General features: G+C 41.4%; 1 protein-coding gene across 1 annotated transcript in view; it reads right to left on the bottom strand.

Moving 5' to 3' along the window:
- The window catches only part of KCMF1 (potassium channel modulatory factor 1), an 80,174-nt gene that overhangs the window by 46,174 nt on the left and 10,615 nt on the right, over positions 1-23,385 (bottom strand). The window lies entirely within an intron of this gene.

The raw sequence follows: 23,385 nt of genomic DNA, 5'->3' as shown, positions 1-23,385 counted from the left end.
ACAACTAGTGTCTTTTTGGCCCCAGAGATGGATTCTCTATCCCATACATGTTAATTTTTGCAGAAGTATAAACTCATCACTGAGTTTCAAGCCAAGCATTCACAGAATGACTTCTCCCAAGCACAATGCATCATCTGAGCATGCTGGACCCCACACAGACAACATGGAAAGCCTACTAGAGGGCAGTGACAAGGAGGCCAAGCTGCCGTTCAGAAAGCCTTCCCCCCACACACAGGGCCAACACAGTACAAGGAGCAGTAGGGGACTTTCTGCCTTTCCTGGAAAGACAGACTACACATATTTGTTAGAGAGAAGAATGTCACAACTAAAGGGTGAAACATGCTTAATGGGATTTGTGCCCCTCCCCCCCACCTTGGGTATAACAGTTTAAAACTTTACAACTTTAAAACTGATTTTCTATAACTGTTTTAGGGTAAGCAGAAGAAAACTACTAGATCAATAGGGAGGGAGCAGAAAACATATTACTTAATGGTTAAAAGCCTCTCAATGAAAGTGAAAGAGGAGAGTGAAAAAGTTGGCTTAAAGCTCAATGTTCAGAAAACTAAGATCATGGCATCTGGTCCCACCATTTTTCATGCGAAATAGATGGGGAAACAGTGGAAACAGTGTCAGACTTTATTTTTTTGGGCTCCAAAATCACTGCAGATGGTGATTGCAACCATGAAATTAAAAGACGCTTACTCCTTGGAAGGAAAGTTATGACCAACCTAGATAGCATATTAAAAAGCAGAGACATTACTTTGCCAACAAAGATCTGTCTAGTTAAGGCTATGGTTTTTCCAGTGGTCATGTATGGAGGTGAGAGTTGGACTGTGAAGAAAGCTGAGCGCCGAAGAATTGATGCTTTTGAGCTACGGTGTTGGACAAGACTCTTGAGAGTCCCTTGGACTGCAAGGAGATCCAACCAGTCTATCCTAAAGGAGATCAGTCCTGGGTGTTCATTGGAAGGACTGATGCTGAAGCTGAAACTCCAATACTTTGGCCACCTCATGCAAAGAGTTGACTCACTGGAAAAGACCCTGGTGCTGGGAGGGGTTGGGGGCAGGAGGAGAAGGGGATGACAGAGGATGAGATGGCTGGATGGCATCGCCAACTCGATGGACATGAGTTTGAGTAGACTCCTGGAGTTGGTGATAGACAGGGAGGCCTGGTGTGCTGCGATTCTTGGGGTCGCAAAGAGTTGGACACGACTGAGTGACTGAACTGAACTGAATGGTTATCTGAGCTAGAAATGTCTACACACTTATTTGTGATAAATTCCCAGTCTGTATGTAACAGCTCTACTAGTGTGTAAAGGATTTGTCCTGCATGGATATGAGGAGATAATTTCACATTAAATTACCATAACAATATTATCTCAACGAACAGAAGTTTCTGAGCACCTACAGTACCCATTTGTGCCTAAAGTTTAAAAGGGAAGACAAGTAAACAGGCAATTAAAATACAGTATGAAGGGTGAGTGGCAGAGAACTATGGGAACACATCAATAGATAAGAGCAACAAGATGACCTGTTCTGGTGAGAGGGTACAACAGAGCCCCACAGTTAGCACCACCCTGACACAATGCCCATACCAAGCAGGCCCCAAGCACCTTTTCCTCAAAACATTGAAGAATAACTTCAGGTCCCTTTGTTCCACGTTTCTTCCATATAGAGCAGTTACTCTAAATCCATTCTCAGAAACCCATGCATAGCTTAAGACAAGAATCAAGTCACTGCGTCCTCTTTTCTTGTTGGACCAATTTCAAACCTAATAGGTCTTCAAAAATCCTGCCTTCAACTGTTAGGTTATGTTTATGTCTGCTCTAGTTCCTTCACTGATTTTGAACCCAAGGGACCTATAACAGATATGAAACTCTGGAGAGGACTAGGAATAATACAAAGTACAGAGACTGCTCTGGCAATGGAAGAGAAGCAGTTTATGCCTGGCTTAGAACACACACTAGCCTAACTTTGGATCTGAGGCGACGATGAGACAGGAAAGATACTATAAGCTGGTTAGGCTGATCTTTGGGAGACTTCCTTTGAGAGAGGACATGTTTTTCTGTTATGGAGAGTGATACACAACCATATGGAACAGAAGAAAGTAAAGGACTAAGCATAAAAGCAAATGAGAAAGATAAGCAGTGCATGTACAGTTTGAAGCACATCTCTAGGAAACCAAGTTAAATAGTACTCAAAGTATCCAAAACTAAAAAACCAAACACTGGTTTTAACATAAATTTTTTTTGGCTGTGCCATGCTTCTCATGACATTTTAGTTCTCTGACCAGGGATAGAACCCAGGCCCTCGGCAGTGAGAGGGCATTATCACTGGACCACTAGAAAATTCCCTCACAAATATTCATGTTTCTTCTTCCCTCCACTTGTGAACATTTTTAGCCATGGTTCTGAGCATGACTCTGGTACGGCAACATTCAGAAGATGTACCCAGGTTGACAATATATCCATGACGACTTGAAAATGCAACACTCAAAAGAACAGTTCCCCCACTTAAAATGGATGGCAATACGGCATGAGGCAATAAGGATGGCAATAAGGCATAGTCTTACAAGCTAAAAACTCAAGTGCAAACTTCAAGAGGATGTAAATAAATAACTTTATCAGCAAGGATGTGAATCCTGCCTGAAACTACTTAACTAGTCTTTGCTTTCCTCATCAACCAGAGGGAAAAAAGCACATACTAATCTCTGTATTGCAGGACTGTAACAAGCACGTGAGTGTTAACTTCTCTTCCCCTCCTTCACTTTCCAGAGTTGTGTGAAGTAAAATAGGGTGCTGGTCAGTACTACTGTTTCTCAGCTCCAAGCCTCCCCTTCTATATTGTTTCCTACAATGCTGGCCCAGGAGGTTGTCCTTGATGGGGTCATTTTGCCTCCCCAGGGGATATCTGGCCACGCATGGAAAGATTTGGGTGTGGGGTGGGTACTGGAGTCAAGTGGCTAAAGGCCAGGGATGTTACTGAACATCCTATGAAGCAGGAGACAGCCACCTGGCCCAAGATGTAATGGTGCTGAGGCTGAGGAACAATGGTCTAGGGTCTGTAATGTCAATTATTCATATCCCCTCGGTAGCTGGCTCCTGGTTTACATCTGCCAATGGGAGGTTAGAGAGGGAGACAGAGCATCTCTCCACCAGCAGAGGGGCCTAGCATCAATCGCTCTGGCTTCTCATCACCAACCGGCTATATCCCAGACGCGAAGTACCAACTATGCTGAGGTAGGCCCAGGGAAGCAGGGGTCTCTGAACTCTTAAAATTCTAGTACCCCCATCTTCTTCTTTTTTGCAATGACAGAAATATCTGTTTATCTGTACTGTCCAATATAACAGCCACCAGGCTCTGTAAAATCTGTAAAAATCCCTTGTCAGCTTACAGAGCACAGAAGCAGTGCTGGTCCAGCAGCAACAAGCCTATCAGGCAACCAGATCTGGTTTCCAAACAGCATTCTCCACTGGATGGATGGAGGAACTAGAGCTCCTTGGAGAAATGGATGACTCCAGAGGCATTACAGCAGGGCAAGCTCATAAGGAGGCTTATAATGTTTAGTTCCAGAATGAACGACGGAGACATATCAAAGGACACAGAAGAAACCTGAATGAGGTTTCCATGGTTCAAATCTGGGACAATTTGAGCATCAAAATCAATAATAAAGAAAAATAATGCCCACTGACAAGTACAGAAATCCATGTGTCCATACTGATATAAATGAATAAATAAATAAGTCAAGGAGAAGGAAAAAATTTCCATGTAGTAGATACACTGACTAGAACTTACATTCCAACTCTAAGATCATCAGCTCTGGACCTGAACTGTCCAGTATATGCTAGCCACTAGCCACATGTGATCATTTAAATGTCATTTGTTAAAATCAAATAAAGACAATTCCCTGGTGGTCCAGTGCTTAGGGAGCCACACTTCCACTGCAGGGGGTGCAGGCTTGATCCCTGGTTGGGGAACAAAGATCTTGCAAGCTGCGCAGCATGGACAAAACAAATAATAATAAAAAAAATTCAGTTCCACACTGAATTCCACAGCCTTATTTCAAGGTCTCACACAGTGCACTGGACAATGTATATGAGACTGAGCCATAATTCTGTGACAATAAGGTCTAGAACAGATAAAGTAAGACCTAATTTTGTTCTCTTCTGAAAATCAAATTTAGTATTGGAATTTTAAAATTAATTTAATTGGAGGCTAATTACAATATTATGGTGGTTTTTGCCATACACTGAGTCAGCCACAGGTGTACATGTGTCCCTCCACCCTGTCCCAAACCACCCCCCCGGCCCCACGCACCTCCCTCCACATCCCATCCCTCTGGGTCATCCTGGTGTACTGGCTTTGAGTGCCCTGTTTCATGCATCGAACTATTTCACATACGGTAATATACATGTTTCAATGTTATTCTCTCAAATCATCCCACCCTTGCTTTCGCCCAGAGTTCAAAAGTCTGTTCTTCATATCTGTGTCTCTTTTGCTATCGTGCACGTGGTGTCATCATTACAATCTTTCTAAATTCCATATATATGTGTTAATATACTGTATTGGTGTTTTATTTTCTGACTTACTTTGCTCTGTATAATAGGCTCCAGTTTCATCCACCTCCTTAGAACTGACTCAAATGTGTTCTTTTTCAATAGCTGAGTAAAATTCCATGGTGTATATGTTCCACAGCTTTCTTATCCATTCATCTGCTGATGGGCATCTAGGTTGCTTCCATGTCCTGGCTATTATAAACAGTGCTGCGATGAACAATGGAGTGCACGTGTCCCTTTCAATTCTGGTTTCCTCGCTGTGTATGCCCAGGAGTGGGATTGCTGGGTCGTACGGCAGTTCTATTTCCAGTTTTTTAAGGAATCTCCACACTGTTCTCCATAGTGGCTGTACTAGTTTGCATTCCCACCAACAGTGTAAGAGGGTTCCCTTTTCTCCACACCCTCTCCAGCATTCATTGTAGACTTTTTGATGGCAGCCATTCTGACCGGTGTGAGATGGTACCTCATTGTGGTTTTGATTTGCATTTCTCTGATAATGAGTGATGTTGAGCATCTTTTCATCTGTTTGTTAGCCATCTGTTATGTCTACTTTGGAGAAATGTCTGTTTAATTCTTTGGCCCATTTTTTAATTGGGTTGTTTATTTTTCTGGTGTTGAGCTGCATGAGCTACTTGTATATTTTGGAGATTAATCGTCAGTTTTTTCATTTACTATTATTTTCTCCAATTCTGAAGGCTGTCTTTTCACCTTACTTATAAAGACAATTTCATAAAGACAGTAAAAGTAAACAATAGTAACAAAAATTTGGAAGCTGGAAAGCAGATGGATGAGTGGTAACTGAATTAGGAGGCTGGAAAAAGATGAATCCTCATAAAAAGGTAAAAGCAAAGGGTAAAAAGGAGAAAGCAAAGAAACCACCCAACGTCCAACACAAATTCAACAGTGTCCAGGGCTGGCAGTATCAGGTATTGCTGGAACTTGGGCTAGAGAGGAGAACTGTCTAAAGATGAAAGAAGTAAAAAACTCTTCCAGAAGCAGGTAAATTTGTACGTTGCCTTTCAGACATCCCCTACTTCAAGTGAAAACAAGAAGTTTACTCATTAAAGGGTAAAACAGAGGGCCTCTGACCTAGGGAACTCAAGGCACTATTGACAAAATAGTAATATGCAGTTTACTGAAAAGAGAAGAGTTTGTGTTAAATCATAACTAAATTATTCTCAGAAGGCAAAGGTGAAGAGAAAAGAAAATAGAACATTAAAGAGAAGAAAACTGGAACTCAAGTGTCAAATAGCCTGAAGGCAACCTTAGACATGAAGGAAGCAGAAAAAGAACAAACAAAAGACAAGCTAGTAGAAGAAATGGTATCATAAAGATGAAAGCAGAAATAATGAGACTTAAAAAAAAAAAAAAAAAAAAAACAGAAAAAAGATCAATGAAACTAAGAGCTACTTTTTTTTTGAAAAGATAAACAAAATTGTTAAACTTTTAGCCAGACTCATCAAAGAAAATAAAGCTGAAATCAATAAAATCACAAATGAAAGAGAAGTTACAACTAACACCACAGAAACACAAAGGATCGTAAGAGATTACTACAATTATACACCAATAAAATAGACAACTTAGAATAAATGGACAAATTCCTAGAAATGTACAATCTGCAAAGACTGAATCAGGAAGTAGTAGAAAATATGAATAGACCAATCATCAGTAAAGAAGTTGATTCAGTAATAAAAAAAATTCTCAACAAACAATAGCCCAGGACCAGAGAGCTTCATAAGTGATTTCTACCAAACATTAACAACTATCTTTCTCAATCCACTCAAAAAAAAAAAAAAGAAAAAAAAAAAACTTCACTGGAAGAAACACTTCTGAACTCATTCTACAAGCTTAGTATCACCCTGATGCCAAAACCCGACAAAGATATCATACAAAAAAAGGAAATTATAGACCAATATTACTGATGAACAAAAATCCTCAACAAAACATTAGCAATCTAATACAAAAATACATTAAAACAGCAGTCTACAATCTTTTTGGCACCAGGGATTGGTTCCACGGAAGACAATTTTTCCATGGATTGCAGGTGGTAATGCTAGTGAAGGGGAGTGGCAGATGAAGCTGTGCTTGGCTCACCTGCCACTCACCTCCTGCTGTGTGGCCCAGTTCCTATTAGGCTGTGGACCACTGGTCTGCAGCCCAGGGTCTGGGGACTCCTGCATTAAAAGGATCATACACCATGATCAAACAGGATTTATCCCAGCAGTGCAAGGATGGTTCAAAATCCACAAATTAATCAATGTGGTATACATCAACGAACTGGAAAAAAAAATGACATGACCATCTCAATAGATACTGAGAAAGCTTTTGACAAAACTCAACATTCAATTAAAAAAAATTATAAACAAAGTGGGTTTATAGGGAACAAACATCACTATAATAAAGGCCACATAAGCATTATACTCAGTGGTGAAAAGCTGAAAGCATTTTCTCTAAAATTAGGAACAAGACAAGGATGCCCACTCTCACCAGTTTTATTCAGTATAGCACTGGAAGTCTATCCAGAGCAATTAGACAAGAAATAAAAGGATTCCAGGACTTATTTGGTGGTTCAGTGAATAAGAATCCACCTCCAATGCAGTTAGAACTGGACATGGAACAACAGACTGATTCCAAATCGGAAAAGGAGTACGTTAAGGCTGTACTGTCACCCTGCTTATTTAACCTATATGCAGAGTACATCATGCAAAATGCAGGGCTGGATGAAGCATAAGCTGGAATCAAGATTGCTGGGAGAAATATCAATAACCTCAGATATGTAGATGACACCACCCTTATGGCAGAAAGTGAAGAAGAACTAAAGAGCCTCTTGATGAAATAGAGGAGAGTGAAAAAGTTGGCTTAAAACTCAACATTCAGAAAACTAAGATCACGGCATCTGGTCCCATCACTTCATGGCAAATAGATGTGGAAACAGTGGCTGACTTTATTTTTTGGGGCTCCAAAATCACTGCAGATGGAGATTGCAGCCATGAAATTAAAAGACGCTTACTCCTTGGAAGGAAAGTTATGGCCAACCTAGACAGCATATTAAAAAGCAGAGGCATTGCTTTGTCAACAAAGGTCTGTCTAGTCAAGGCTATGGTTTTTCCAGTAGTCATGTATGGATGTGAGAGCTGGACTATAGAGAAAGCTGAGCGCCGAAGATTTGATGCTTTTGAACTGTGGTGTTGGAGAAGACTCTCGAGAGTCCCTCGGACTGCAAGGAGATCTAACCAGTCAACCCTAAAGGAAATCAGTCCTGAATACTCATTGGAAGGACTGATGCTGAAGCTGAAACTCCAATACTTTGGCCACCTGATGTGAAGAACTGATTCACTGGAAAAGACCCTGATGCTGGGAAAGGTTGAAGGCAGGAGGAGAAGGTGACCACAGAGGATGAGGTGGTTGGATGGCATCACCAACTTGATGGATGTGAGTTTGAGCAAGCTCCGGGAGTTGGTGATGGACAGAGAAGTCTGGCTTGCTGCAGTCCACGGGGTCGCAGACAGTCGGACACGACTGAGTGACTGAACTGAACCAATGCAGGGGACATGGGTTTGATCCCTGGTCCGAGAAGATACCACATGTTGAGAAGCAACTAAGCCCATGCACCACAACTACTGAACCTGTGCTCTAGAGTTTGGGAGCTGCAACTACTGAGCCTGCATGCTGCAATCACTGAAAGCCCCATGCCTAGGGCCTGTGCTCCATAACACAAGAAGCCACCACAATGAGAAACCTGTGCACTGCAACTGGAGAAAAGTCCACACACAGCAACAAAGACCCAGCACAGCCATAAATAAATAAATAAATTTTAAAAAAGGATTCCAAATTGGAAAGGAAGAAGTGAAACTGTCACTCCTTGCAGATGACATGATACCACACACAGACGATCCTAAAGACACCACTGAAAAACTACTACTCATCAATGAATCTGTAAAGTTGCAGGATACAAAAAAAACCTCTGGCATTTCTATACACTAACAATCATCAGAAAGAGAAATTAAGAATACAATGCTACTTAAAGCCACATCTAAAAGAATACGGAGGAATCACTCTAACTAAGGAAGTAAAAGACATGTACTCAGAAAACTGTTACATACATACTGATGGAGTAAACTTAAGACACCAAAAACAGATGGAAAGATACACTGTGTTTATAGACTGGAAAAGTTAATATTGCTAACATGACCACATTACCTAAGGCAGTCTACAGATTCAATGCATTCCCTAACAAAATACCATTGGCATTTTCTATAGACCTAGAGAAAATAATTTTAAATTTATATATAAACACAAACTACCCTGAATAACCAAAACAACTTGAGAAAGAAAAGAACTGGATGAATCATGCTCCCTGACTTCAGGCTATACTACAAAGCCACAGTAATCAAAACAGTACGGTACTAGCCGAAAAACAGACACAAAGATCAATGCAACAGAATAGAGAGCCCAGAAATGAGCCCACACAAATACAGGAAATTAATCTATGACAAAGCAGGCAAAGATACACAATGCAGAAAAGATAGCTTCTTCAATAAACGGTGTTGGGAAAAGTGGACAGTTACATGCAAAAGAATTAAACTACTTTCTCACACTTTACACAGAAATAAATTCAAAACGGATTAAAGACTTAAATGTAAGACCTGAAGCCATAAAACTTTTACAAGAAAACATAGGCAGTAAGCTCTTTGACACTGGTCTTAATCTTATTTCTTTGGATATGTCTCATCAAGCAGGAGAAACAAATGCAAAAGTAAACAAATGGGACTATGCTAAACTAAAGAGCTTTTATGCACAACAAGGAAAAGTATCAGTATCACTGGACTTCCCTGGTGGTTCAGACGGTAAAGCGTCTGCCTACAATACAGGAGACCTGGGTTCAATCCGTGGGTCAGGAAGATTTCCTGGAGAAGGAAATGGCAACCCACTCCAGTATTCTTGCCTGGAAAATCCCATGGAAGGAGAAGCCTGGTAGGCTACAGCCATTGGGGTCGCAAAGAGTCGGACACCACTGAGCAACTTCATTTTCTTTCAATATCACTAAAACAATAAAGCTGCCTAGGGAATGGGAGAAGATATTAGCAAACGACATATCCAATAGAGGGTTAATATCCAAAACATACCAAAAACTCATACAGCTCAACATCAAAACATTATTTTTTAAAAAAAGCCTGACTGAAACCTGAATAGACATTTTCCCAAAGAAGATATACCGATGGCCAACAGGGACATGAAGAAAAACACTCAAATCACTAATCATCAGAGAGATGGAAATCAAAACCATAATGAGATTACCTCAAACCTGTCACTATGGCTATTATTTAAAAAAAAAAAAAGAAAAAAAAAAACACAGTAAATAATAAGTGCTGGTGAGGATGGGGACAAAAGTGAATCCTCATGTACTGTTGGTAAGAATGTAAATTGGTGCAGCCACTATGGAAAACAGTATGGAAATTCCTCAAAAAATTAAAATTAGAACTATCATACAATTCAGCAATTCTACTCCTGAGTGTTAGCTGAACAAAACAAAAACACTAATGAGGAAGAGGGACTAGAGGTCACACAGGATCAACAATCAGATATGTGCAACAGGAACACTGGACTGTAAAAGGTAATGCACTAATGTCATCAAACATCCAAAGGAAAGAACTTCCACATTAAAATTATATACTTTGGAAAATTGTTATTCAAGTATGAGGTGTTAACAACAGTGTTAACAGTACCTTCAGATTTGCTAAGTTTTAAAAAATTATTCCCAGTGAACCCTTCTTCAGAAACAATGAAGAGTAAGAGGAGGAAATAATGGGGGAGATCGAATCTAGGAAAACAGGAGATCCGAAATAAGAGAGAAGCAGCTAAAATCACCAGGAAGACGGTGAAGTGGGAACCGCCAGAACGACAGCCACGCTGTAGCTGAGGACAACCTGTCCACACCAGAGTGCTGACACTCAAGAGCCATGCATACTAAGTGGCCATCACCCAGACCCTGGGGCCAGAGCATTGTTTGTTTTACGCTGTTTACTGAAGTGAAACATCATTTAGAAAAGTACACAAATCATAAACACACAGCTTGGTTTTCACAGAGTGTAACCAACACCCAGATCAAGAAACAGAACAAGTCTCCCTCATGCCCCTTCTAGTAACCACCCCAAGTTGCTACCCTGGCATCTAACACCCTGGAGTAACTTCCCCTGCCCTGTGTGCACATATATAAACATGCACACGTACACTGCAACACCGGCAGTGCTTTCAGTCACTTGTGCACATCTGAGTTACCAATCGGCACTTTCCTAGCTGAGCTCAGACAAGCGGCTGCTCTGCCTTCCTGTTTCAATTCATCCTGTAAACAAACATCCTTTTCATGGTCTATGTACCGTCATGCATTTCAACTTTCTGTACTGTTTACAGGTGACTGCACTGTTTAAAATGGCCCCAGATGAAGCACTGAAGTGCTGTCTAGTGTTTCGAAGTGCCACAAAACTGACAACATGTGATAGATAAACTGTTTAGCCATGAGGTACAGTGCTGTTAGCTATGACTTCTATGTTTAAGAATCAACTGTATATTAAACAAGGTATCTTTCAACAGAAACACACAGAAAACAAGGTTATGTATTGATCTGTTGATGAAAGTGTGACCAAAGGCTCACAAGAACCCAGTCCTATATCGCCATTAGGAGCTCTGGTTCAGTATTTGCTAATTCAGTGTTCATGACAACTTTAGAGAATACAACTACCAAGAATAACAAAAATCAACTACACAGAGAGAGAGACAATCACACATCTGCCTTTTGACACGAGGACAGAGGATGCCTGGGGAGTCTGGTCCAGGGTCTGCTGCTCCCCTGAACTTGGCTGATGAAGTTCCTGCTCTCCCCTTCAGGAGGGAGGTTCAGCTGAGGACTCTCGCTTCACCCCCACACTTCTGCTCTGACCTGCTCCTGAGAGCTGGGGGTTGGCCAAGGGGAGCAGCTTCTTCTGACCACATATCTGCTGGAGATCCATCCTGGTCCACACGAAGGCCCAGACAAATCCCCCGTGTGGTGGTCCTGAGCTTTCAAAGCTCACTGGTGACCTCGCCCAGTTGACTTCTGCAAAGGGTCTCTGGGAAGCTCCCCAGGAGGCGGGAGGCAGACAGCAGATGGGGCTCAGCCTCTGCTCTCCTATGAGCTCGCATCCCATGGTGCACACTGCCCCTTCCTGCCGGGGTGCGCACTGCCCCTTCCTGCCGGGGTGCGCACTGCCCCTTCCTCCCGGGGTGCACTCTGAATCTGCCCCTCTGTGTTTCCTAACTAAAGGCTACGCTGCTGAGATAGGAAGGGACTTACTGGGGGTAAAACTAAAGAGGAAGGCGAGAGGATGATTAAGACGAAGGTACACATAAGTGGTTATGGACATTTCTGTGAGATGGTCTATGTTTTAATATGGATGGATATTATTTACTGTCTTTTTAGTGAATACAGACATACTGCATACTTCTGAATGCATGACACATTTCTCACACATGCATAAAAATTTCTTTCTCAAAGAAAAGGACTGAGTGGTTGGCGTATATCTTAAAAATGGCAAATGTTTCAATTTTTTGAAAAAGCTATAAACTTCTTAGAAGAAACTATAAGAGGATCTTTTTATTTTACCTCTTGGTGTGTGAGAACTTTCTAATACAGGGAACACTTGAAACCATAAAACGGGCAAGGAAGCACAATGTAAATTTGACAATAGGTAATTACAAAACTTAAATAATGAAAAAGAGCCAGAAAAAAGTCAATTACAACAGATGGAGCAAGATAATCTGCAACAGATACAACAAACAATGGGCTCTTAAAGATTAAGAAAAAGACCAACATGAAAAACAAAAAAGAAAAATGGGAAATGATATATGACTTGGGCTCTACTGAAAAGGAAGTATCATTCAAATTCACCCCTGGTAATTTAAAAAAAGTGCTTCTAAAGCCCTCCAAAATTTTCAATTCCCTTCATAAAAAGGTCTGATTCAAGAAAGGCTCATGCAATCTTAAAGTAGAAGTAGCAGGCATGTCCAGTTAAATGAAAGCTAAGCTAACAATCTTATGAATCATAGCTGGCTTCTCCAAAGGTAAAACTGACCCTCCCAAAATTCATTTGCTCTCATTCTGCAAGAGTTCTCTAGCTTAGACACCACCCCAGTTGACATGGAAGACTGAATCAAGGCCTTCACTCTATGGTAACAGCACTTTTTAGCTTCCTCATACAGTCAAATACTTGCTGTAACTTCTTTTCACTTGCCATCTTCTGCCATGGTAAGGTCCTGGACTTGACCCTGCTCTATGCAATATTTTTATTAGCATTTTAGAAAATGACAGAAAGCATACTTTCTGTCAAGCTTTGCATAAAATAAATCAGTAAAACACTGGCGGACAGAATAGACAAGCAAAGAAGCGAATGGGTGTGCCAAAACAAATGAGATGAATTTTTAAAGGGATTCACATAAAGTCTTGCTGTTGGATTAAAGAGCAATTCATATGATATAAAAACAAAAACAAACTCTGGGTGAATTAACTAAGCAGAACTTCGACTTCAGTGTTAGATCAATATGGGATGCAGTTGCTTTAAAAAAAAAACAGGCAGGAAATAAACAAACTGGCTTAGGCTACACTAACAGTCATGCAAGATACACAACTGCAGCATTTCCACAATATTTTGCTCCTGTCAGACCACATGTGAAGAATTGCATTCAGTTCTTGGTGTCCTGTTTCAAAACGAGAGGACTTCCCTGGTGTCCCGGGGTTAAGAATCCGCCTTCCAATGCAGGGGACAAGGGTTCAACCCGTGGTCTGGGAACTAAGATTGCACATGTCCTGGGGCAGCTATTGAGTCCGCACACAACAAAAGATTCCACATGCCACAAGGAAGACCCTGGGTGCCACAACTAAGACCCGATGCAGCCCAATACATTAAAAATAAAAGGAGAAACTAATACAGCATATTGGCAGAATGATGAAAGATCTAGAAACTAGTGGGCAGAAGAGTGGCAGGCAGTGTGGAGAGGATATGCTGGCTCTGCACAGATCCAGTGCAGAGAAGGAGCCCACTGCTTTCCACACAGAGACTCAAGTCCAAACCAAGAGGCACAAAGAGAAACGTTGCATTCTGGACTGGATATAAGTGGAAAAACTGGTAAAATTTGACTAAGTCTATAGTTTCCAGAGTAACAATATACCAATGTTGGTTTCTTAGGACAAAAATATGTCAAGGGGACACACCAACACTTTGGGAAACTGCGTGAAACATACATGGGAAGCCTATCTTTGCAACTTTTCTATAAATCTAAAATCACTGCAAAATAAAAAGCTTACTAATAAACAGAGACAAGGAGGTAGATGGTTCAACCAATGACACTCAGTGTAGAGAGTGTGACCAAACTTAGAAGTTAACTGAATTTTACAAAGTATCTTTTTTAAGATTTTTAATACACACACTGAAATCCCCAGTAATACAACTGTTTGGGTAAACTGTTTAAAACCTGACACCAAGAGTTGTTCAAAAGAAACACTGATGGCAACATTGTTGACCTCAATCTCTAACACAACATGTCTACTATGGATTAGCATTTGAAGGTAGGTATTCAGTGAGTTCGCTGGAGAAGGGAATGGCAACCCACTCCAGTATTCCTGCCTGGAGAATTCCACAGACAGAGGAGCCTGGCTTCAGGCTAAAAGTCCATAGGATCGCAAAGAGCTGGACATAACTGAACGACTGACACACACACACACGCATTTCAGTGAGTCATATGTAGGTACAAGTATCTGACCTCTTCTTTATCTCCTGTAATTCAATTATGTCTGAGAATTTACATCTTGAAAAACATTATAAATTACTTCATTTTATTTCTCCTTTATGAGGCATTACAGTGATTTTTAAACAACTTTAATCATTGATGGTTTTTGTTCACTTTTTTATTGTTTTTTTATATTTATATGTTTACATATATATTTATATGTTTATTTTAATTTATTTATTTGGCTGGACCAGGTCTTAGTTGTGACATGCAGGTTCTAGGTCCCCAACCAGAGATTGAATCCGGGCCTCTTGTATTGGGAATGTGGAATCTTAGCCACTGGACCACCAAGGAAGTCCTACAGTGATCTCTTGAAAGTATGTGAATCAAAGCTCTTTATAAATAACAATGAATAAACATAGGAAAAATAAAAATGGAAAAATCGACACCCTGCAACCACTGTGTAACCAGCTGACATTAGTAACTGTGAATGGAGGGAGGGACATACAACATTTGAATCCACCGAGACCACCAGTCATTATGGTCCTCTTAATAGGATATAGTAATAAGTATTATAAAATAATCAGCACCTATAAAATATTCTATGAAGCAAACATCTGAATCAACCCTCTAGAACTGATTACCACTTAAAAGAAATATGGGAAGGGAAAAATATGCTAACATGACATCATAAAAATGCAAACAAGAATGTAGGAAATACCATAAAGAAATGATTCAGTTTCAACAAATAAACAGCCTTTTTAAAGGGGGGAAAGACCATTATAAAGAGACTTTGAAGGACATAACAATCAAATATAACTATGTAGACCTTTTTTGGATACTGATTTTAACAAACTAACTCATTTCGGAGACAACTGGGAAAACTGAACCACCAGGTATTATATGATATAAAAGAATCACTAACTCTCTGAGGAGTGACAATGATATGGTGGCAGCTGTGTGCCTGTGTAGTGCATCCCTAGCAACGAGGGATGAATACGGAAACATCTGTGGGTAGAGCAAGACACAGGTCTCAGATTTGCTTTAAAAATGTCCAAACCCTCCTAAAGGAAGTGAGTAGGAAACTGATATAAAAATGGCAAAATGCTGATATGCTGAAACTGGGAAATAGAACAGGAGAATACATTACCAATGAGTTAAATCTCAGTCAATTAAAAAAAACAAAAAACTCGAAACAGAAAAAGATACAGAAATCACCTCCTAGTCCTCTCTTTACTCTAAAAAATTCAAAGTGCTAGTCGCTCAGTCGTCTCCGACTCTTTGTGACCCCATGGATGGCAGACCACCAGGATCCTCTGTTTATGGAGTTCTCTAGGCAAGGATACTAGAGTGGGTAGCCATTCCCTTCTCCAGGGGATCTTCTGACCCAGGGATCGAACCTGGGTCTTCTGCACTGCAGGCAGATTCTTAACCATCTGAGCCACCAGGGAAGCCCCTCTTTACTCTAGGTTGCCACTAACCTATGGATCAACACTGTGAGCTACTCCATCAGTGATGCACTCCTCTGACATCATCATCTAATATATTAAATATCCTGTCCACAATGACAATGACAGTCTTTACACACCTGAGTGAAAGATAGTGCCTATGGTAACATTCTGATATACTAATTTAGAAGCCCAAGCAAACAAGAGGTAAGTTTGGTATGCTTAGTTTTGGTATATATCCTCAATGTATCCTAATCACTATTATCTCTCACAGGCCTTTTCTCTAGTGAAACTGTTTACTGCTGAAAAATTCTCCCCTGTGTTTACCTACCTTGGCCTTACTAAACACTCATCTCTGCCCATCCCACTGGTCCAGAATATCTGCTTCTACTCTATCCAGACAAATCCCTTACCCACAAAATGCTCAGACCTCTTCTCCTTAGTCCCTCTGCCTTCCGCTGAATCCTCAGATTCACAGCAGGTTAGAAGGTTAAGAGACCATTCATAGCTTTCACTGTCCAATCATTTAAAATAGATAATGCCTCCTGGCCTGTAAGACTTCTTCCTCCATTATAATGCAAATTCCTTGAGGGCAGGGACATTATTTTACCTTACATACTTTATCTTACCTTACTTCCTGTATCTTCTCATATATTCTGTATAACATTAACACTCAAATTATATGCACAGAACTTAAAAGTGTGGTAGACAACTGTTCTGTATGTCCAAGATGAAAATGATAATGATGGCTCAATGGATGCTTGCCATATGCCTGGCACTATTGTAAACATATATAATAGCCATCAAATACAACCACCTTAGCATTATGCCTTCATCATGAAATGATACACACAGAGGTCAACAACTTACCCATGGTCACAGTTTGTAAAGTAAGTGACCAGGCTAGCGTTTGAACACCAGCAATCTGGCTCCAAAGTCCCATTGATGAATTTACTATTCAGCATCTTAGGAGAATACTTGAGTAAACAGAAAATTTTATCCACTGAAGAAATCTAGCCTCAAAGTATATAAACTAATAAACCCTCTGATCCTACTGTCTGGGGTAATTTCATTTCAGTAGTATAGACAATACAAAAGGAGTCTGGAATAAGAGTCATGAGATCTGAATTTTAGCCCTGTGATCTCAAGTAGTATGACTCAGCCTTTCTAGACTGCAATTTTATTTGGAAGAGAAAAAAAAAGCAGGTTGACTTCCTTCTGGACCAAAAGGTCTATTATTCTATCTTCTCTTGATTTTATTGGAGAGAAAAAGACTAAAATAAATTAATTCATTATCCAACTGCCAAACTGGCCTAATTCCCACACTGAGCTCTCCCGGCCTGGCCCGGTACCACTGCAACACTGGCGCAGGACACTCGCTGGGCTTGCCACCTCTGTGCTCCCTCTCTCGTGGCCCTCTGGGGAGGAAAACAAGGTTCACAGGCCCCCACACAGACGTTTACCTAATAAAAGGTTTGGGGACTCAAGCCACAGTAAACTGTAAAGAAGGGCAGCAGAATGACATCAAGTCTTGATGTTAAGATCCCTAATGATATTGCTGAGCGTGTCTGTTCACACTCACTCAACCAGCTCCAGTTTATTCATCACACATCTCCACTTGAACATCTAACAGACATCTCTTACCTAATATGTCTGAAAAAGAACTCTTGACTTCTGTCTCCAAAAATGCACCTGCCCTCTGCATCTCAGTAAATGGCCCTCCTCTCACAGTGGGCTGGCATGCATCCTGCTGGCTCTACATTCAGAGGACTAAACCCCAGGGCCTCACCAGCTCCTACAAAGCCCCACCTGTACCTCATCTGCCCTCCTCCTCCTCGCTGAGTCAGCTCCAGCCACCCTGCTCCTCACACAACCTGCTTTATTCTGACCCCAGAGCTTTTATACCTGAAGTCTCTGCTTGAGAGGTGTTACCTCTTGTGGAAGGCTTTCTTGACCACTCTTAAAAATAAACACACAGGTCATTCATTCACCTCCCATCATAGTCAATCCTTAATCCTCCAGTCGGCTTTATTTTCTTCAGAACATTTATCACTAACCAAAATTAAATCATATGTTTCTTTTCTCTACACCCTCCCCATTAAAATGTAAGCTCTACAGTAAGAACTCCCTCCTACCTTTCATTACTCTATCTCCAGTTTCAACACCAGTACCTGGCACATTATTTATTGAGGGAATGACTTTTCCCAGTCTTCAGTATCAGTCTGTAGTATCTACCCTTGAGCGGCACACATCTCTCCTTTCCCTCACAGCTAAATCTGTAACAGTGTTCCCAGTTTCTCATGTTCATTTGGAATTGAATACACTGCAATCTGGGTTCTAGTCTATGCTCATTAAGTTCTACAACCCTCCTCACTCTAATAGCCAAAGCCAAAGAACACTCACTCCTTATCTTCTTGACCTTTCTGCAGCAATACTGACTACATCCTCCTTCCAGAAAAATCACCTTCCTAAGTTTCAATGACAATACTCTCTCCTGACTGTCCTTCTACTCTCCAGGTACTCCCTTCAGCCAGTCTCTCATGCTCCTTAAATTTAATGATCAGTCTCCCCATTGTAATCTATAGGTTCTAACCATCCCTGAGCAATCAACTCTACTACTATGGATTTATCTTAGCCCAGACTTATTCCACCTGAATTCCAGATCCACATGCTCAACTGTCCTTGGATATCTCTACCCAGATGTCCCACAGGTACTACAAATAAAACATGCTAAAAATGGAAGTCACTTCACTTTCCCCTGCTTCCAACCTTGACCCTTAAAGCATGCTTCTTTGTCCTCGATATGCATTCTGATAAACAGCACTGCCCGACTAATCAAGCCCAAACCCTGAGTTTTCTTAGACATTTCACTATTCCTAAATCCCCATGCCTCACTGTTCACCAAACAGGTCTCCTACTTGCATGTGTGTACGTGCGTGCTCAGTCGCTCAGTTGTGTCTAACTCTTTGTGACCCAATTTACACTCATTACAGCAATTATCTAGTGGTAACTTACCTGTTCATCTCCCCACCCTGCCCTCTGCAAATCCATCCTTCAGAGCATCTCTTTCTAGAACACAAAAAGCATACTGGTTTGAAATTTCTTAAAAACTCACTCCCATTTATCTACCCTATTGACAAGGTTCATTTCCTGGCATCAGCCCCTCCATTTTTGCTCCAGTGTTAAATTTCTTATGGTTTCCCCTCAAAGGAAAATCCTTTCTGCTCATCTCTCTGTCCATGGGATACTCTCCCCAACATCAGAGACAACTCAAACAAACACATTACTCCTTTTGGGATGTGTTCATGAATTTGTCCACGAAACTGAGCAGCCTCCCATATCAATTCCTTCACTGTACCTTGTGAATACAAATTTATTATAGTTCATACTGTGATGAACTATACGATTATAGTTCACGCTTTATAATCAAATTACATGTCTTATCTTAGAAGGCTAGAACTGGAATCCCCTTTGTGTTTTGTCCCAAGTCCCAACACAATGTCTCCACATAGAGAAGGTATTCAGTGCATATTTATTAAATGAATGGATGAAAGTAGAAGTCAGAAAACCATGGCCCATGGGCTAAACCTGGCTTACCACCTGTTTTTGTCCAATCTGTGAGCTAAGAACGGTTTTTGCATTTAAAAATGTTTAAAGAAGAAAAAATTTTAAAGGAATATTCAGTGATGCCTGAAAAATACATGAAATTCAAATCTCAGTATCCACAAATAAAGATTTATTGGATCATGGCCAAGCTTATCTGTTTACATTTAGTCTTAAGGCTGCTTTCAAATCAGGAGAGCAGAGTAGAGTCGTTGCAGTTGAGAGCATGTGGCCTGCAAAGTCATACTTGCTATCTAGTCCTGTATAGAAAGTGTACTGACTTGAATGAAATAAAACAATCACAGACATTTGGATGTGACAGAATTCAGTTCAAGTCCTGGCTTTACCACTTACTGCCTGGCATGTGTGTGCACTCAGTTGCTCAGATGTGTCTGACTCTTTGCAGCCCCACGGACTGTAGCCTGCCAGGCTCCTCTGTCCATGGGGTTTCCCAGGCAAGAATACTGGAGTAAGTTGCCATTTCCTCCGCCAGGGGAACTTCCTGACTCAGGGTTCGAACCTGCATCTCCTGTGCTGGCAGGCAGATTCTTTACCACTGACCCCGCATGACCTATGACAAACAACCTAACCTTTCTTGCATGTGGGGGCATGCTAAGGTGCTTCAGTTGTGTCAACCTCTCTTGCTTGGACTCAAATTCCAAATCTGTAGGATATGGTAACATATCTTGCTGGATTGTTTTGAAATTTTACTAAGCCTCATAAATGAGATCCCTGCTATAGGAACCAGTCTATAAAATGCCTGGTACAGAGTACAGCTTAAAAGACCTTGATGCTGGGAAAGATTGAGAGCAGGAGAAGGTGATGACAGAGGATGAGATGGTTAGATGGTATCCCTGACTCAAAGGACATGAGTCTAAGTAAACTCTGGGAGATGGTGAAGGGCAGGGAAACCTGGCATGCTGCAGTCCATGGGGTTGCAAAGAGTCGGACATGACTTAGCAACTGAACAACAACAATGTTGAGAAACCAGGCCTGGATTTGAATTCCAGCTCCATTACAGATTGTGTGATGAAGAACTTCTCAGTGCTTCAATTTCCTCATTCATTACACTGGGATAATACTAATAATATACACCTTATAGAACTGTTGTGAGAATTAAATGAGTTGGCACCTGTGAAATGCTGAGAACAGGGCCTTGCAGACGGTAAGCCCTCCATAAACATCATTGTTACTACAGCAGATGTTTGCTTGGTAGTGTTTCTCCCCTCCCACCTCCTCTTCTACTCCGCCTCTCAGCCCTATTCAAAAGAGCCTAGATCTAAAGGAGTAAGTCAATACTTGCATGACAAGTGCAATTATACCTTAAGGGGATGTTGAGGGGGTCATAACAACCTTGTGTTCACTCTCGGAGCCTCTCTTCTCGAGATACTTTCTTCCTCAGAAATCTAGCCTATCTGACTTCAATGTAGGGGGCAGTGTTTCTCAACTTCTGATTTCTCCCTAATGGCCTTACCTTCTCAGGGCATGTTCCTGACCCAGGGATTGAACAGGGGTCTCCTGCACTGCAGGCAGATTCTTTACTATCTGAGCCACCAGGGAAGCCTACCTAATGGCCTATCATCACCTTAAATCCAAAATGTTAAAAGCTAAAAATTACACTTTTCCCCACCTCTCCCTTCCTATCTTCCCTAATATTCAGTGCAGTCGCTCAGTCGTGTCCAACTCTTTGAATCACAGCACGCCAGGCCTCCCTGTCCATCACCAAATCCCAGAGTTTACTCAAACTCATGTCCATTGAGTCGGCGATGCCATCCAGCCATCTCATCCTCTGTCACCCCTTTCTCCTCCTGCCCCCAATCCCTCCCAGCATCAGGGTCTTTTCCAATGAGTCAACTCTTCGCATGATGTGGCCAAAGTACTGGAGTTTCAGCTTCAGCATCAGTCCTTCCAATGAACACCCAGGACTGACCTCCTCTAGGATGGACTGGTTGGATCTCCTTGCAGTCCAAGGGACTCTCAACAGTCTTCTCCAACATCACAGTTCAAAAGCATCAATTTTTCGGCGCTCAGCTTTCTTCACAGTCCAACTCTCACATCCATACATGACCACTGGAAAAACCATAGCCTTGACTAGACAGATCTTTGTTGGCAAAGTAATGTCTCTGCTTTTTAATATGCTATCTAGGTTAGTCACAACTTTCCTTCCAAGGAGTAAGCGTCTTTTAATTTCATGGCTGCAATCTCCATCTGCAGTGATTTTGGAGCCCCCCAAAATAAAATCAACCACTGTTTCCACTGTTTCCCCACCTATTTGCCATGAAGTGATGGGACCAGATGCCATGATCTTAGTTTTCTGAATGTTAAGTTTTAAGCCAACTTTTTCACTCTCCTCTTTCACCTTCATCAAGAGGCTTTTTAGTTCCTCTTCACTTTCTGCCATAAGGGTGGTGTCATCTGCATATGTGAGGTTACTGATATTTCTCCCAGCAATCTTGATGCCCTTAAGTGCCTGCTATTCTTCCAGCATGTTGACTGGTCATCCTGAAATTATACTTTAGTCCTTGTTCTCTTGCAATGAGACTTTATCTCAAATACTGTTGCTTTTTTTGTCTTTTTGTTCCTACCATCATTGACTAATTCAGGTCCTTTTAACTTCAAGCTCATGCCACCAAACAGTCTCTGAATGGTTCCTGCCACAAGCACCAATCTACTCCACATACACTACTATGCTAATCTTCCTGAAACGTACTCATCACGCTCTTTCTTTGCTTCAAACTTTGACCCCTTTTCCATCCCATAATCTCTATGGAAAAAGGAAAAGACTGACCTTAGTGTTGCAATCAAATCCTTCCCTACCTACCTTGCTCCAGTCTTCATTTCTAATCTTATCTCCCATAATAAAAAAAAAACCATCATCTTATATTTATGCAGTGCTTCATCCAACTTAGAAAACATCCCTACATGCCCTGGTATTTCATCTCCACAGAGACCCTTGGAAAGAGGCCAAAGCAGCAGTTGCCTCCTTCTTTTACAGAAAACAGATTTCTCGCACTGACTCAGAAGTCAGGACTCACAGATGGGCGTCTGTTCTAGAAACGCTGGTCTTCTCAGTACTGTCCCACAGACCTCTCTCTAACATGCTCTTGCTTTCTCAGCTCTGCAGTCTACCCCCTGCCATTCTCCTACTTGGTGGCCATCCCTGAAGTGAAGAGTGTTGGGGAAAGTTCATAAAGCATAAAGTTCTTAGAGATGCTGGAATGTGCTACATCAGGTGTTCAGCTTCCAGTCTCTGCCACATAATAGCCAAAAAGATCCCTCTAAAGAAGGGCTTCTATAAGCCTATTTCTTCAAGTACTCACAATCAAACATCCTCACCGCAGGCCACAATACAGAGTATGCTGTGTCTGGACTAGTTATGCAGACTTCATTTCCTACCTCTTCCCCAACAAACACGGTCCTCCATCCACAGGGGGTTCACTGCTGTTCCCAGAACATTCCAAGTCTCAGGGCCTCCGGACTTGCTGTATCCTCCTTTTCACATCCTTCACTTAATTCAAGTTCTCTCTTTCAAAGTTCCGTCCTCAGAAAAGCCCTCCCTGACCACCGTTATCTAAAGTAGGCCCCCATTCTCTGTTCCCAGTCTGCAGTACGGGCTCCTGTACCAGCTGTCACCTTCTAACACTCTATTACCTCCTTATTCTTTTATGGTCTTTCTCAGGGATTTACAAACTTTTCCTGTCAAGAGCCAGACAGTAAACATGTTCAACTTTCTCTGTCATAACTCCTCAACTGTGCATTGTAGCACAAAGCAACTTTGAGAATATGGAAATGAGGAGATGTGGCTGTGCTCCAATAAAACTTTATTTACCAAGACAGGCAGTGGGCCAAGTCACAGGCCATACACCCTTGGCATATTCCTTCTAATGGAGTGTGAGTGTCAGAGGAACAGGAAGCTTCTCTATTTTGTTCACTAAGATTTCCTTGTGGCCAGAATAATGCCTGGCCCCAAGTACACATTCAATATATAAATATGTGTTGAGTAAAAAGAACTAGTCTGGA

Source organism: Cervus canadensis, chromosome 5 (genome assembly GCF_019320065.1).
Source record: "Cervus canadensis isolate Bull #8, Minnesota chromosome 5, ASM1932006v1, whole genome shotgun sequence".
NCBI classification, from domain to species: Eukaryota; Metazoa; Chordata; class Mammalia; order Artiodactyla; family Cervidae; genus Cervus; species Cervus canadensis.
The sequence above is the reverse complement of the archived record's forward strand: the minus strand, read 5'-3'. Positions and strand labels throughout refer to the sequence as shown.